The sequence below is a fragment of the Ambystoma mexicanum genome, chromosome 1p (genome assembly GCF_040938575.1).
Source record: "Ambystoma mexicanum isolate Mex_15411 chromosome 1p, UKY_AmexF1_1, whole genome shotgun sequence".
Classification (NCBI taxonomy): Eukaryota; Metazoa; Chordata; class Amphibia; order Caudata; family Ambystomatidae; genus Ambystoma; species Ambystoma mexicanum.
In genome coordinates, this window is record NC_090921.1 from 434,270,265 (window position 1) to 434,282,870 (window position 12,606).

Genomic DNA, 12,606 nt, shown 5'->3' on the forward strand with positions numbered 1-12,606 from the left:
AATCCTGAAACGCTGCCGTCATCACAATCACCTTTGTTAAAATCATACACTTGCATAGGCAGATGGGAAAGACAATCAATAGGTGTGCAACCTCCCTATTATACTCCCACCAGCAGGGGCGCTGAGTATACTGGTACTCCTAGGCCCCCTCCACCCCAGGAAAGGCCAATTGCGTGAAAGTCCCCATATGTTATAATGAGACATATAATTTTTTTTTGCCACCAGCCCCTGCCGGGAAAAACAAAAGTCTACACCCCTGCCCCCCGGCACGTTTTTAACGATGATCTGATATTAATGTCGTTTTGATGGGAGTCTAGCAAGAAGCGCAAAGCTTTTCCAGTGCCACTGCCACTAAATAGGTAAACCAAAGGCTAATGATTAGTCTGGGGCGTGGACTCAGTCCCCTTGGAAATATTGCTCGGCAGATGTACATACCTTCGTCTCTAGTTCTATAACAGGGTCGTTCCTTTCTGCCGAATTCAGTGCCTTGCACACAAATGCTAGGGTGCATCACTTTCCCTATCACCACAGAGAAGGGACCACTCCCAAACCATTTATACTCGTATTGACTGTAGCAAAACATTGTATATTGGGCATGAAGATTCGGTAGAAAGGGTCCTCTATGATCCATTTGCTGACTTTATTGAAACTTGCTCTTACGCCACTTGAGAAACGCACCTTTTTTTGACAAGGCTCTTAAAGGTTCTACCATATTTGCAAGTCCTCACACAAATCCAGAGTTGTACCCATATAGTCCCACCCTGTTAGCACCATTTTCTTTTCTGAAGTCCAACTAAGGGCTTAGTAAAACCATACAGCTGAGGAGTGAAAAACTCCACTCTTAGTATAAGGCTTTACCACCTGATTATTTGGTAACATAGACAGAGCAGCCAGGCTCATTTTAGGAGGGAGAGAGGACTGTAGGAATGTACAAAGAACCTGTGGCATACACATGGTCCAACAGAAACACTAATACCCAGAAGTATTTTAAAAAATAAAAGTTTATTATAAATACAATTAGGCCAAGATCAATTTTGGTGTAAGTACTTTGTCATAGAGTCATAAACACAATATAAAAACACAATACAATGCTTGAGGTACACCAACCTTGTTCAGAATCACCAACATTATTTCTAGGCAAGTCAGATTTAGTCATAAACATTTAGAATAGAACACACCTATTCAGGGGGAGCAAAACCACAAGTTACTTTTAGATTGCTTACAGTAATTCAAGGGTAGTAGACTCTGTCAGTGATTCATTGACACTCAGTTAAGAAATCACTTAGTCAACCAACCCTGTTACCAGGATACTTTTCTGAATAGTGCAACACAAATTCATGGAACAGTACAAACCTATAACTACATTCCGGATAACCCTCAATTATACGAGGTGAGTAAGAGCTGATGTTGTAATAAACTATTACAGTTGCTTTTCAGATCAGTGGAACCCAGATTTAGCTAATCAATAACTCTCTAACTTATTTTAGGATGGCACAAGGTCAGACCAAGGTTAGTAAAAAACCAAAATACACGTATTAAAAATGGCACGCAGTTATTCAAGTTTGTTAAAACCCAAGGCAGACTTATCTAGACAGGCTATACAGCAGGTCAGGGGAAGCAAGTCCCAGTTGGTAAACCTATGCACTTATATTCTGAAAGAAATAGTTAGGTGACACCGACAGCATTACTTTTGGGAAGTGGGGGAACCAATTTACAGGTGTGTAAAATAACCTTGTATATACTTTTCAGAATGGCACAACACATTCAAAGGATAGTAAGAACTTGCTCATATTTCAGAGGGACAGTTACCAAACCAACTCTATTAGAAGTAAGTAACTTTTAAACACTTGTTGCATTTACTAGGCAAAAGGCCCAAACCTTATAAGTCCTTCCCTATTCTTGGAGTATGAGTCTTCTCAGTGGCATGAAAAGGTCACTAGTATCTAGCAGCCAACAGACAGATCAGCAGAGGCACAGTTGTAGGAAAAGTCAGAGTTCCTCAGGAAAGCTGTTGGAACAAGTAAGTATTTTACTTTAGAGTTGCAAAGGGGTTCCAGGGACTTCAGAGAAGACACCCTAGAGGGATTCCAGCAATGGGCCTGGGTGAACTGAATGAAAGAACTCCCAATTACATGAATCACCCCCAAAGCTTCACGGAAATCACAAAAGGCTTAAGGTAAGTAATTTCCCAGCCAGCACAACACCTCAGAACAGAAGACAAGTTTGCTGCAGGGCATCTTCAAGCTCTGCAGCCAAAAATCTGGTCGATGAATTCCTTGTCGAGAAGACTGAAGACAGGACACTGGAATGGAATTTGCAGCACGGATCAACGGGGAAAGCTCCAGGCAAGAGTTTTTGTGGCAGGATGCTGCCCTGTGGTTTTGGTACCCTTTCCAGGAGCCAGGAGAAGACTGAACATTTCCGGTCAGATTCCTGTCGATAATCTAGTCCAGCACTCTGGTGAGTGGCCTTCAAGGACTCCTATCAAGTCTCTGGAGGTCCAGCAGGATGCCCCTAATGTTTAAGTAAGATTCAGAATTCAGAAGACTGTGCACCGCGCAATGGCTCAAGGTCCAAGGGTATTAGGGTATTGCAGCCAGGCATGGTTGCAGCATGCTGTGGGATGGCTCAAAATGTAGGTCTTCTTGGGATTAGTGGGTCTCACTAGCGTCTGGGTAGGGGTCATCGTGTTTGGGACCCCCAGTCGATTGGAAGGAAGGGTTCCAGCAGGCCCGCTGGTCGCTGGAAATCACTACAGATTTCCAGCGACCAAAGATCTTCTTCTTTGGTTTTAGCTTCACTGGTTGACTTGTCAGCAGCTTCCAGTTTCTCAGTTTTTATTAAGAACTACATAACAACTTCTGCATTCTCTCCCTGCATTTTACAGCAAGGAGCAGTCTGGGTGTCCAATCAGGACTGCCAGTCCCCCACTGGGAGTTGGTTCCTTTCAGACATGGTGGAAGACAAAGGGCTGTGGTGTTTTCGACTCACTTCTTGCCTTCTCAGACACTCTGGAGCCTGGGGGGAATCCAAAGGATTCCTTCCGAAGACAAAACTTTCACTGAGGTCATTCCCACCTACAATGGCAGGGGGAGACCTCAAACAGCAGGCACACAAGAATGGTGAAAAATGGAGCCCACATTTTAGAAAAATGGAGACCCTTCTGTGCATTTCCGAGGCTGAATTAACAGCCTTCGAGTAATAAAGACTAAAAGTCATAAAAGTAAAACCACTGATGTAAACTCGCAATTGAAACCAGGTAAGTGAGAAAGGGGATACATTGTTTCCCCCACAGCACTCCAAATAAGGTGGGGTGGGGTGGCTCACTTACACAAAATGTAAAGGGATTACAATTCCTCTTTACTACTTGGGAACAGTAGTTCACCCAAGTATAGTAAAGCAACCCAACCTAAGCCCAAATATTTTAGAAAACTATAACTCCAACCATACACTAAGGAGGGACATAATTTAACCCATAAAAAGAGTAAAAGACTAAGTGAGAGGTGATAAAGGTTCCCACTCACTTAGGGACAAGGTAAAACTGATGATCTGTAACTTGGGGTTGATGCAACAACAGGAGCTAATAAACAAGTTTTAGGGTCTAGCCAATCAATCTCTAGCATTACCCAATGTGGGCCATGAGGAAGGCCAAACAGCCAATCACGAACCTCAATGCAGTGAATGCACAGAGGGCATTGGGCGCCTCACCTAAGCCATCGTCCCTTATATAAAAGTATTCACATACTAGTCCAAGAACACAAAAGAAGAGTGTTGCTTGTACTGTTGGATTTTATTTATTTGTGTATTATTTTGTGCCTTGGTTTAAATCAAACCTTTTACAAGTATTTGCTAGTACCCAATAGTTTGTGAAAGTAGTGGGCTGTTGAATCCAACTAAAATCTCTAATGAACTATGGTGCACTATAAACTGGATTGTATTACCAGTTTGCCGATGTCTCCTAATAGTAAGTGTTTCAGTAAGAGTTGATCTTGTTTTTAAATCACTGCACTTTTTTGCTTTATGTGCAACTCGGCAAGTGCCCACTATGTTACAAGGATTGCCAAAGGAAGCACCAGTGCTTGGTATTTCTCCAGTGTTTGTGAGTGGTTAATAACTTAAATCATGTCTTGTTTTTCTTGAAATTGGAGATGCCATTTTGTTTTTCTTCATCATTCCAGACACAGTAAGATGATCACACGAAAAAGACAGGAAAGGACATTAGCACAATTGTTGCAATGTTCTATTAAGACCCATCTAGATAACCTGTTTCCGTAGAAAGGCCCCTTTTTCATTTTGCTTTCAATTAATTCTCCAATTTCTTAGTACTGATTTTTAACTCCCCAATTTAATTAACTCAAACTGGTACTTCTCTTCAGATTCTACCTGGAAACCCACACAATGTTTAAAATAAATTCCTTGATTATAAACTTTACGTACATCATTTTGCTGGTAAACATTTTGTAGAGTTAATTTTGGGAAGTTACATATATTCTATGAGTTAATATCATAACATAACTTTACGAAAATAAAACTTAACAGGCTTCTAGGATAGCCTTGCCAATTTGGTTTACAAACTTCAGCCGATGAATGGCTTAAGAGTTGAATATTATGAACGGTCAGGTCAAGCCATTGTGGAGCCTATATGGCTTATTTGGTCATAAACCAGCCTTACATAATGACTGTGCTAATGATCACTGACTGCTTGGAATTGCTCCCCAATCCAATGAAGTGTATGAATCAGCCATGTCCTCCTTGTCATGTTGGGTCCTTCTCGCCCTTAGTTCCACCCTCGTTGCCTCTAATGAGAACCTGAGGCAGCACCACCCTCGGCCCATAGGAGGTAGCCCACTCATGAAACCATGGACTATTGCCTTAAACAATGAATTTTTGGATTATTTCTTCACACCCCGTGACTCACTTGTACTCCTATGTGTTATAGATTGCGCCACCTATCGCATTTTTGATGTACTCTGTCTGTTGCTCCAGTCATTGAATATAGTTGCACAATATGCACTAGGACAAGGTACCTACCTAAAACAATAGTTCCCACTTGACCCTCATTCTCTTTAGCCACCAATCCCACCCACCAGCCCTAGTGCTACAAGCTAGACATGCATTTTGGGAGGAAAATTCAGATAACTGGGTGTGATGCTGCCCTTTGCTAAGACTACGCGGGCCATGCTACGGCTGCAGTGGGCATGCATGGAATCACTCTTCGGTTTAATGCATATATTACACTGGCGAACAGTACATTGAAGCAAATACTTCTTATAAATTAATTTAAAGTATAAAGACCCGTTTCATTAAATCAATGCTTTTGAAACTCTGTTCAGGGTCACAAGTAGATAGTAAATTGTATAGCTCTAAAACTGATGTAGTTCCAGGGTTTTCATTTATGGAATTCATTCGTAGTTGACAGGCCTTCTCAAGGAAATGCAGGATTGCAATAGCATCACACTCGTCAGTTCTTGTTTTTTCCAGATAGACTGCATCTTTAACACCCTTTACACCATACTCATTAAAAAATGGTCTCACAAACTGTATTCTTAGGGCACTATATAAAGGACAAGTACAGATAAATGTATCCATATTTTCCTTCCAAGATTTACAGTATATGCCTGAGTAACCTCCCTTTCATTGTGTCTTAAAACTTTGCAAGGGTAGGATGCCCAGTCTTACCTTAAGCATTAGTCTTTTCAGTTTTTAGGATGGCATATCTAGGTATTTCTCAATACCTACATTAGCTTTACCTTTATTGTTGGCATAAGACTTCTAGATATCTTCTTTATACCACTGTTCATTGACTCTTATCAGCTCTGCTTTATATTGATATCCCAACTCGGCTAATTTGTTCCAGAGCAATGGTATATTCATCTTCCTGGTCAGCTCTTTATTATATGAGAACCCGTGGAGTTTCATTGTCTATGGCTGATTTAAAACATCCTGTAATCCCTCTAAATAGATGAAGCTTAGGGACATTTCAACCAATAAAACCAGGGCTTTACTTTCACCAAACAATCAATACCATACCAGCCCAATTCCAGCTTCACTTAAACATTTGGTGCACTATTTGGCATGCTCAAAAGCCATGTTCTCCTTTAACAAACAAGTTAGTATCTGCATGCCCCCACAGCTCTGCACCGGTATGGCCTGCATCTTACAGCCCTCCATTGTATGCGAGATACTCCAGCTACTGTGAAGATTAGAAAAATGTTTAACTCTCATACTTCATCTGGCCACTATTGTTACACATTTATCAATTTGATTCTGCCAGTTTAGTTTACTTTTCATTCACACTCCCAGATAGTCCTACGTCAGCAGCTCCTCTAGCACTGCCAGGCAACTGGAGAATCCATATTTATCTATATTGACAACACCTTTCCATTTTAGTTGGGCTAAAGCTCATGAATTTTGTTTCCAAAATATGGATCTTTAGTCCTTTTTCCTGACACTTGGTAACAAATGCATTGAGTTGACATTGGAGTCCCTTAGGAGTCTTTGATACCAATACCACATCATCAGCAAAAAATAATACTCCCCACTTCTTTTGCACTAAGATCGGAGTGTCTGCTTCCATGTTATTTAAAAGGATGGCAAGATCACTTATAAAAAAAGGGCAGAGGGTCCATCACCCAACCCTGCCTAACATCCTTATCAAAATTAAATGGCTTAGTTAAAGCTCCATCACATCCCGATCGCACCACACAAAAGTTCTCAGAGTACAATTTGAAGATTTCCTGTATCAATTCATCGGGGACATCCAAATCAGCCAATAACGGTCAAAGTTGGTGCATTGGGACATCCATTCCAAAAGCAAAATTCCCAGAGGAATGTATCTGCACCACAGCAGTACCCCTTGGATCAGTATCCCCATTATACTTCTGCGTTCAAATTCTCTGGTGATTTGCAGATAAGGTGCTGAAATGTGCAAACCATTATGATTCTGTAACTGGTATTTTCAAAATAATTGGTTGCACTCAAAGGGAAACTACCCTAAAAAATTCCCTCTGGTCGTTGGACTGTGCCACAGTTTTTAGCATTTCTCATTGGTTTTTTAATACATACATTTTTCTTCATGACCATTACAATTTTGTACTTTAGACTCTTCTGGGCTACATTGTAAGGATTTCTCTCATTTGTTATTTTTAATTCTCATCACAGCGCAACCTTAACAGATCTCCATTCCTTATCAAACCTCCCCCTGCTTGCACAACTTTTCAATTTATACTACTGCTCCACGTCACATATCACCTGGTGATGTTAACCAGTTCATCATAAAAGATCAGTCGCTTAGTTAAGGAATCAATATGCACATACTCGGTCAATATCAAGATTAATTCTTCATAAAGTCCTGGCAGAATGTTATTTTTTACCCAGTTTATGCCATTTTAGACTTTGCATGTTAGATTTTTCTAGCTGTGTATTCAAATGACTAGATATAGTTCCGGATTCATGGGATTATCTGCTCGTAAAAAGCAGATTTTCGTGGCATTGTGCCCAAAAATCCCTGTTTGAGGTATGGGGATTTTCAGGCAGAATGGCGCGCAAATCTGCGTTTTACGCGCAAATAATTCCATGAATCTGGATTATAGTTAGGGTATTTCCTGTAAGGGAAAAATACGAGAACTAGCGGATCATGGTCACATTCCAATCTCTGTTATTTCTAAAGAAATAAAGCAACTGGAGAATCCATATTTATCTAATATAATAAGGGCAGAGGGTCCATCACCCAACCCTGCCTAACATCCTTATCAATATTAAATGGTTTAGTTAAAGCTCCATCACATCCCCATCGCACCACACAAAAGTTCTCAGAGTACAATTTGAAGATTTCCTGTATCAATTCATCGGGGACATCCAAATCAGCCAATAACGGTCAAAGTTGGTGCATTGGGACATCCATTCCAAAAGCAAAATTCCCAGAGGAATGTATCTGCACCACAGCAGTACCCCTTGGATCAGTATCCCCATTATACTTCTGCGTTCAAATTCTCTGGTGATTTGCAGATAAGGTGCTGAAATGTGCAAACCATTATGATTCTGTAACTGGTATTTTCAAAATAATTGGTTGCACTCCAAGGGAAACTACCCTAAAAAATTCCCTTTAGAAAAATTTCTAAAGAAATAACAGAGGGCCACGATTCGCGGCAACACATATATATAATTGATTAAACTTTTTGTTACATCAGTCCTAGAAGTAAGATGTGCCGGGCAGTCACCCTTTCCCCGCCCATTACAGTCCGCAATGTCATGTGAGTCAACAACACTAGATATCTTTTTCCCATGTGAATAACAAAGAGAGGGGTGTATTAGGTTGATACTCAGTGATTCCCCCAATAATCATTTTCTATTAACAGATCAAAAAGCTAGAACATGTTTGTCTCACTTTGACAGTTTAGATCATCTACCACATTTACATGGCCATGTTTTGAAAGATCTCTATTCGCCATAGCAATACCCAGGGTATAGTGAACGATTGCTACATCCTCCAGTTTTGGTCTTAGGTACACGATCAAGATGTGAAGGGCCTCTGGATCTTTTGGTTTAACAGTAACACTTAACATATCAGCAGATGATGAATTAGTCTGCTTGAAGCTGGCATCCATTGTATAATGGACCCATATTAACAACCCCCCCCCTTAGGGTGACCTCTCGGCCGTTTAGTAGCTGCCTGAATGAAGGTTTGATAACCCAGATTGTAAGGGGGTTCTGTTTTCCATGTATCTTGTAAGCATATGATATTGGCGTTAGAAATAAATCCATGCCAATCTGCACTTCAACCTTGATGCCCAGGCCCCCGGAATTACATGAACAAATTCATAATTGTTTTGCCATTAAAGACATACATGGAAAATTATGCTTATCTTCCATGTTTTTATCTTTTATCAGAGGTGTGTAAAAAGGGGGGACTGGAAGGAACCTGAAGGTGTCTTACTTATTAGTCCCCGGGGATCTGTCATCCAGGTGGCCAGGACACGGCCATCGTGATTGGATGCAGTTCCTGGGGGGCCAGGGGGCTAGTGAGGGAGTCTTTAATCAGTGGTCGAAGTGTATGAAAGGAAGTAGTGGAACTATGTTCCCTGCTGACCGGCACCCACTCCCCACACACCCCATCATCACGTCCCCTCCCACACACAATAGACCCCACCAAACACTTGCACCTGCTGTTTAAAGGAACGTTCAGTGCGGTGCACTGAAAGGACAAGTTTCAACTTCTTCATACACTTTTAATTTAAAATGAAACCATTCCGGAACGGTTCTTCTTAAAATAAAAGTAAAGGAGCTGTGAAAGTTAATTTTAAAAAAGTAGAGGAGCACCGCTCCCGCTCACTTCGACCACTGTCTTTAACTGACAAGTGAGGGTGAAGCTAAGGGAAGTGAATCCGTCATTTTGTATATTGCAAAAGCTGGCAAGAGTGAACCAGACGGAGGGATGTCGAACAGGGGGCAAAGTCTGACGTCCCAATATGCAGTGTGACAAGTGTGAGCCTGGCAGAGGAATGTCCACAGTGAACTGTTTAAAAATACATTAAGATTCGTGAATAGGACAGATGAGATTGTTTTGAAAGCCATAGTGAACCTGACGGAAGGAGGCTGACATTCAAGAGGGGTCTCAGCCCGGAAGAGGGGACCCAAGGGTGAATAACAATCACTCTAAAGACAAGGAAATTATCTTTTGTTTTTGCTGCTTTTAATATATATCAGGCCCTCAGAAGTAAGAGATTGAAAACCGAAGGTCCCGATATCGAAAATAACTTTCTGGGGATCTGAGCCGGAAGAGGGGGATACAGGGGTGAGACGGCATCACCCTACGTGTAAGCAGAAAGGAACATTTGCTTGTTTTTGAAACACATCAGATCCTCAGAGGCAAGAGACTTATTTGTAGAAAAAAGACTTAACCAATGAAGGCCTGGTTAGCTTGTGCTGGGAAAGCTCGTGCTTGTGCTGTGCTCCAGGGTCCTACTTTGTCCCGTACTCAAAACGTGGTGAAGGGAGTCCCCTACTACCGCATCTTGGCTTATTATTTGTGAACACTTCTTTCTTTCCTGTGAACCTTATCCCACACTCATTGTTTGTATTTAGCTTAAGGATTGGCAATAGGTTTTCTTAGTATAGGCCCTTTTATTTGACAAGGCGCCACTAGGACTGCCTTATACGATGATTGTAGCTTGCTCGCATCTTAGATTTAGGTTTAGATTAGGCGTTTTTCCAACCTGCACATACAGTTTAATAAACACCCTTGAACTGTGGTCACTTGCGTCTGTCTTTACTGTTGCCACCATGAGTTCTTTACAAGACCCATCAGCCCAATATAATAAGGGGCTGCTTTGTTTTATTTTGCAAAGCTATTGAGTGTGGATCTAAGTAGAAGCTTGCTTGCGTTCACATGGATAGGATGGAATGTGGCCTGCCTTGCTCTATTCATGGCCAGGAACAAAGCAGACTTGCATTGGATCCCTTGTATAACTGCACAGACAGGCTAGAAGAGCATGCAATGGAAAAACTGGTTCCAATTTGTGCCAAGGTCCCAATATGCACATAAAGGATTGCTGTGAATAACCTGCTGTATAAGTAGATTACATTCTAGAGAATATCTACAGCAGAACTCCTATTAAGCCTGAACAATGATCTCTACTCGACCTAGAGTTCACTTGCAGGAATTACGCCAAATAGTACTCAAACTACGACCTTGCATTGATTGTTTTTGGCTAAGCACTGTCTTTTCCAGGGTTATAGGTCAAAGTTTTGACTCAAAAGGGTCGAATGACAAAAGGGTCGAGTCAATTCGACCGAAAAAAAGGCTCCCATTTTTTTTAAATTATTTTTTTTTACCTATACTAAAGCAACAAAAAAAAGATACATTTAAAAAATAAAATGTGATCCTTTTGTTTTCGGTCGAATTGACTCGACCCTTTTGAGTCGAAACTTTGACCGGACACCCTTTTCCAGTGGTCTACATCTTGTTGGTGGTAGGGTTCCAAACTGCAAGGACATCTTCCACAAGATGTTGATGTGCCAAATCTATCTTAATATTGTCCCATCAGGAACTTATGTCTTTATGAATAATAGTGAGGCAACCCTTCTGATGACGCAACCAATGGGCACATTTGTTAATCAAGGAATTCATTTGTTCCCATGCCTTTCCAATTAGTTTAGGAACTCCCGTCATATACAAAATAATCGTTTTGGGTCTAATGCCCACTGTATTAACACTACCACTCTCTTTTCCCCCCTCCCCCCAGCAGTTGTTTCAAAATACATTTGATTTGATTTCCATACATATTTTGCTTTACAGTTATGCGTCCCTAAATTAAATGTGGTTTCATTTAGCAATATCTCATAAATTCAGCATTTTAATTGCAAACGTGGTTAAACTGAAACTGTTTTAACACGAGCATGCATTTGGTGTCATGTAAAAGTCAACAGTTTATCTATAGGAAAGAGCAAGCATTGTATCCTGTTTAGCTTTCTCTTTCCTTTGTTAAACGGGATGTTGCAACAAAAAACTCCTACAGAGGAAGTGCCTCATTGCAAAGAATATTGCCTGGAAATTGCATTGTTGTTTCCTGTCTGCTTTTGAAGATGGTGAAATCATATGAGTTTTCCCCAATTTTTTGTTTTAGAGGGGTCGGACTTCCAAGGGAGAGAGAGAGCAAACCACAATTAGACTAAGACGAACTACCCCTTGCTCAATCCGCTTGTATATACAGCAGTCTTTCATGATCGCACTGTTTGCTAATTTTAGTCACAGTACATGTATCATGTCAATACAGAGAAGCTACTAAATTTAAAACAAATTGTATTCAAACATCTAATATTTCATAAATAAAAACCAATTTAAGACATTCTGTGCACTTTCCACAAGGCACATCAAGATAAAACAGAACGGATTTATGAACAATTTATACAATCCAATATTTTACCAGATATTGGGGTTAGTACGTGACATAACAATATGTGTACACAATTTTGACAATTTTTATGTTTTCACTAAATTTTGTATATTTTGTCAATTTGGCTGTTATTATACATAAGTGATCATCAGAGAGCCAGCTGTTATCTTCTCTCATATATTAGGATTTCTATTACTATCCATTGGATTGTCTACATATGTTTCCGCACAGAAAAGTCATCAGACACTATCCCTAGTGTCTCTTCCTTCTTGTTTGGGCCGTCTTCAGGACAGGTTTTAATTCTTAATGACACAGTTCAGCAAGTTTGGTCATCGGCATTATTTCATGCAGTTTACCATCAGCATACGTGTGGTGTCAGGCCCTGTGATTGCTAAGGATGTGGGCCAGAGGAATCCTGTAGATGCTGAAGAAGAGTGGTGACAAAGCTAAACCTTGGGGTACACGAATGCTGACACGAGTGAGCAAGGACAGGCGGGATCCCAGTCACAACTAGTGGATTTGATTGCAATGCAAGAAAGAGATCCAATTGTGGACCGGCCCTTTGATACTGACAGAATCCTTTAGAATAAGACACGGTGCTTAACCAGCTCAAAAGATGACGAGTGGTCAACCAATATCAAGGCCTTAGTTGGGTCACCAGCAATAACGGGGTTCTTCGTCATGCCTATTAGAGCAGTTTCCTGAGGTTTCA

The 12,606-nt window shown here is 40.8% G+C and overlaps 1 protein-coding gene across 2 annotated transcripts in view; it reads left to right on the forward strand.

Annotated features, from left to right (window-relative positions):
- RAB3A (RAB3A, member RAS oncogene family) overlaps positions 1–12,606 on the forward strand; it is a 284,673-nt gene that overhangs the window by 261,724 nt on the left and 10,343 nt on the right. The gene's annotated exons all lie outside the window — the stretch shown is intronic.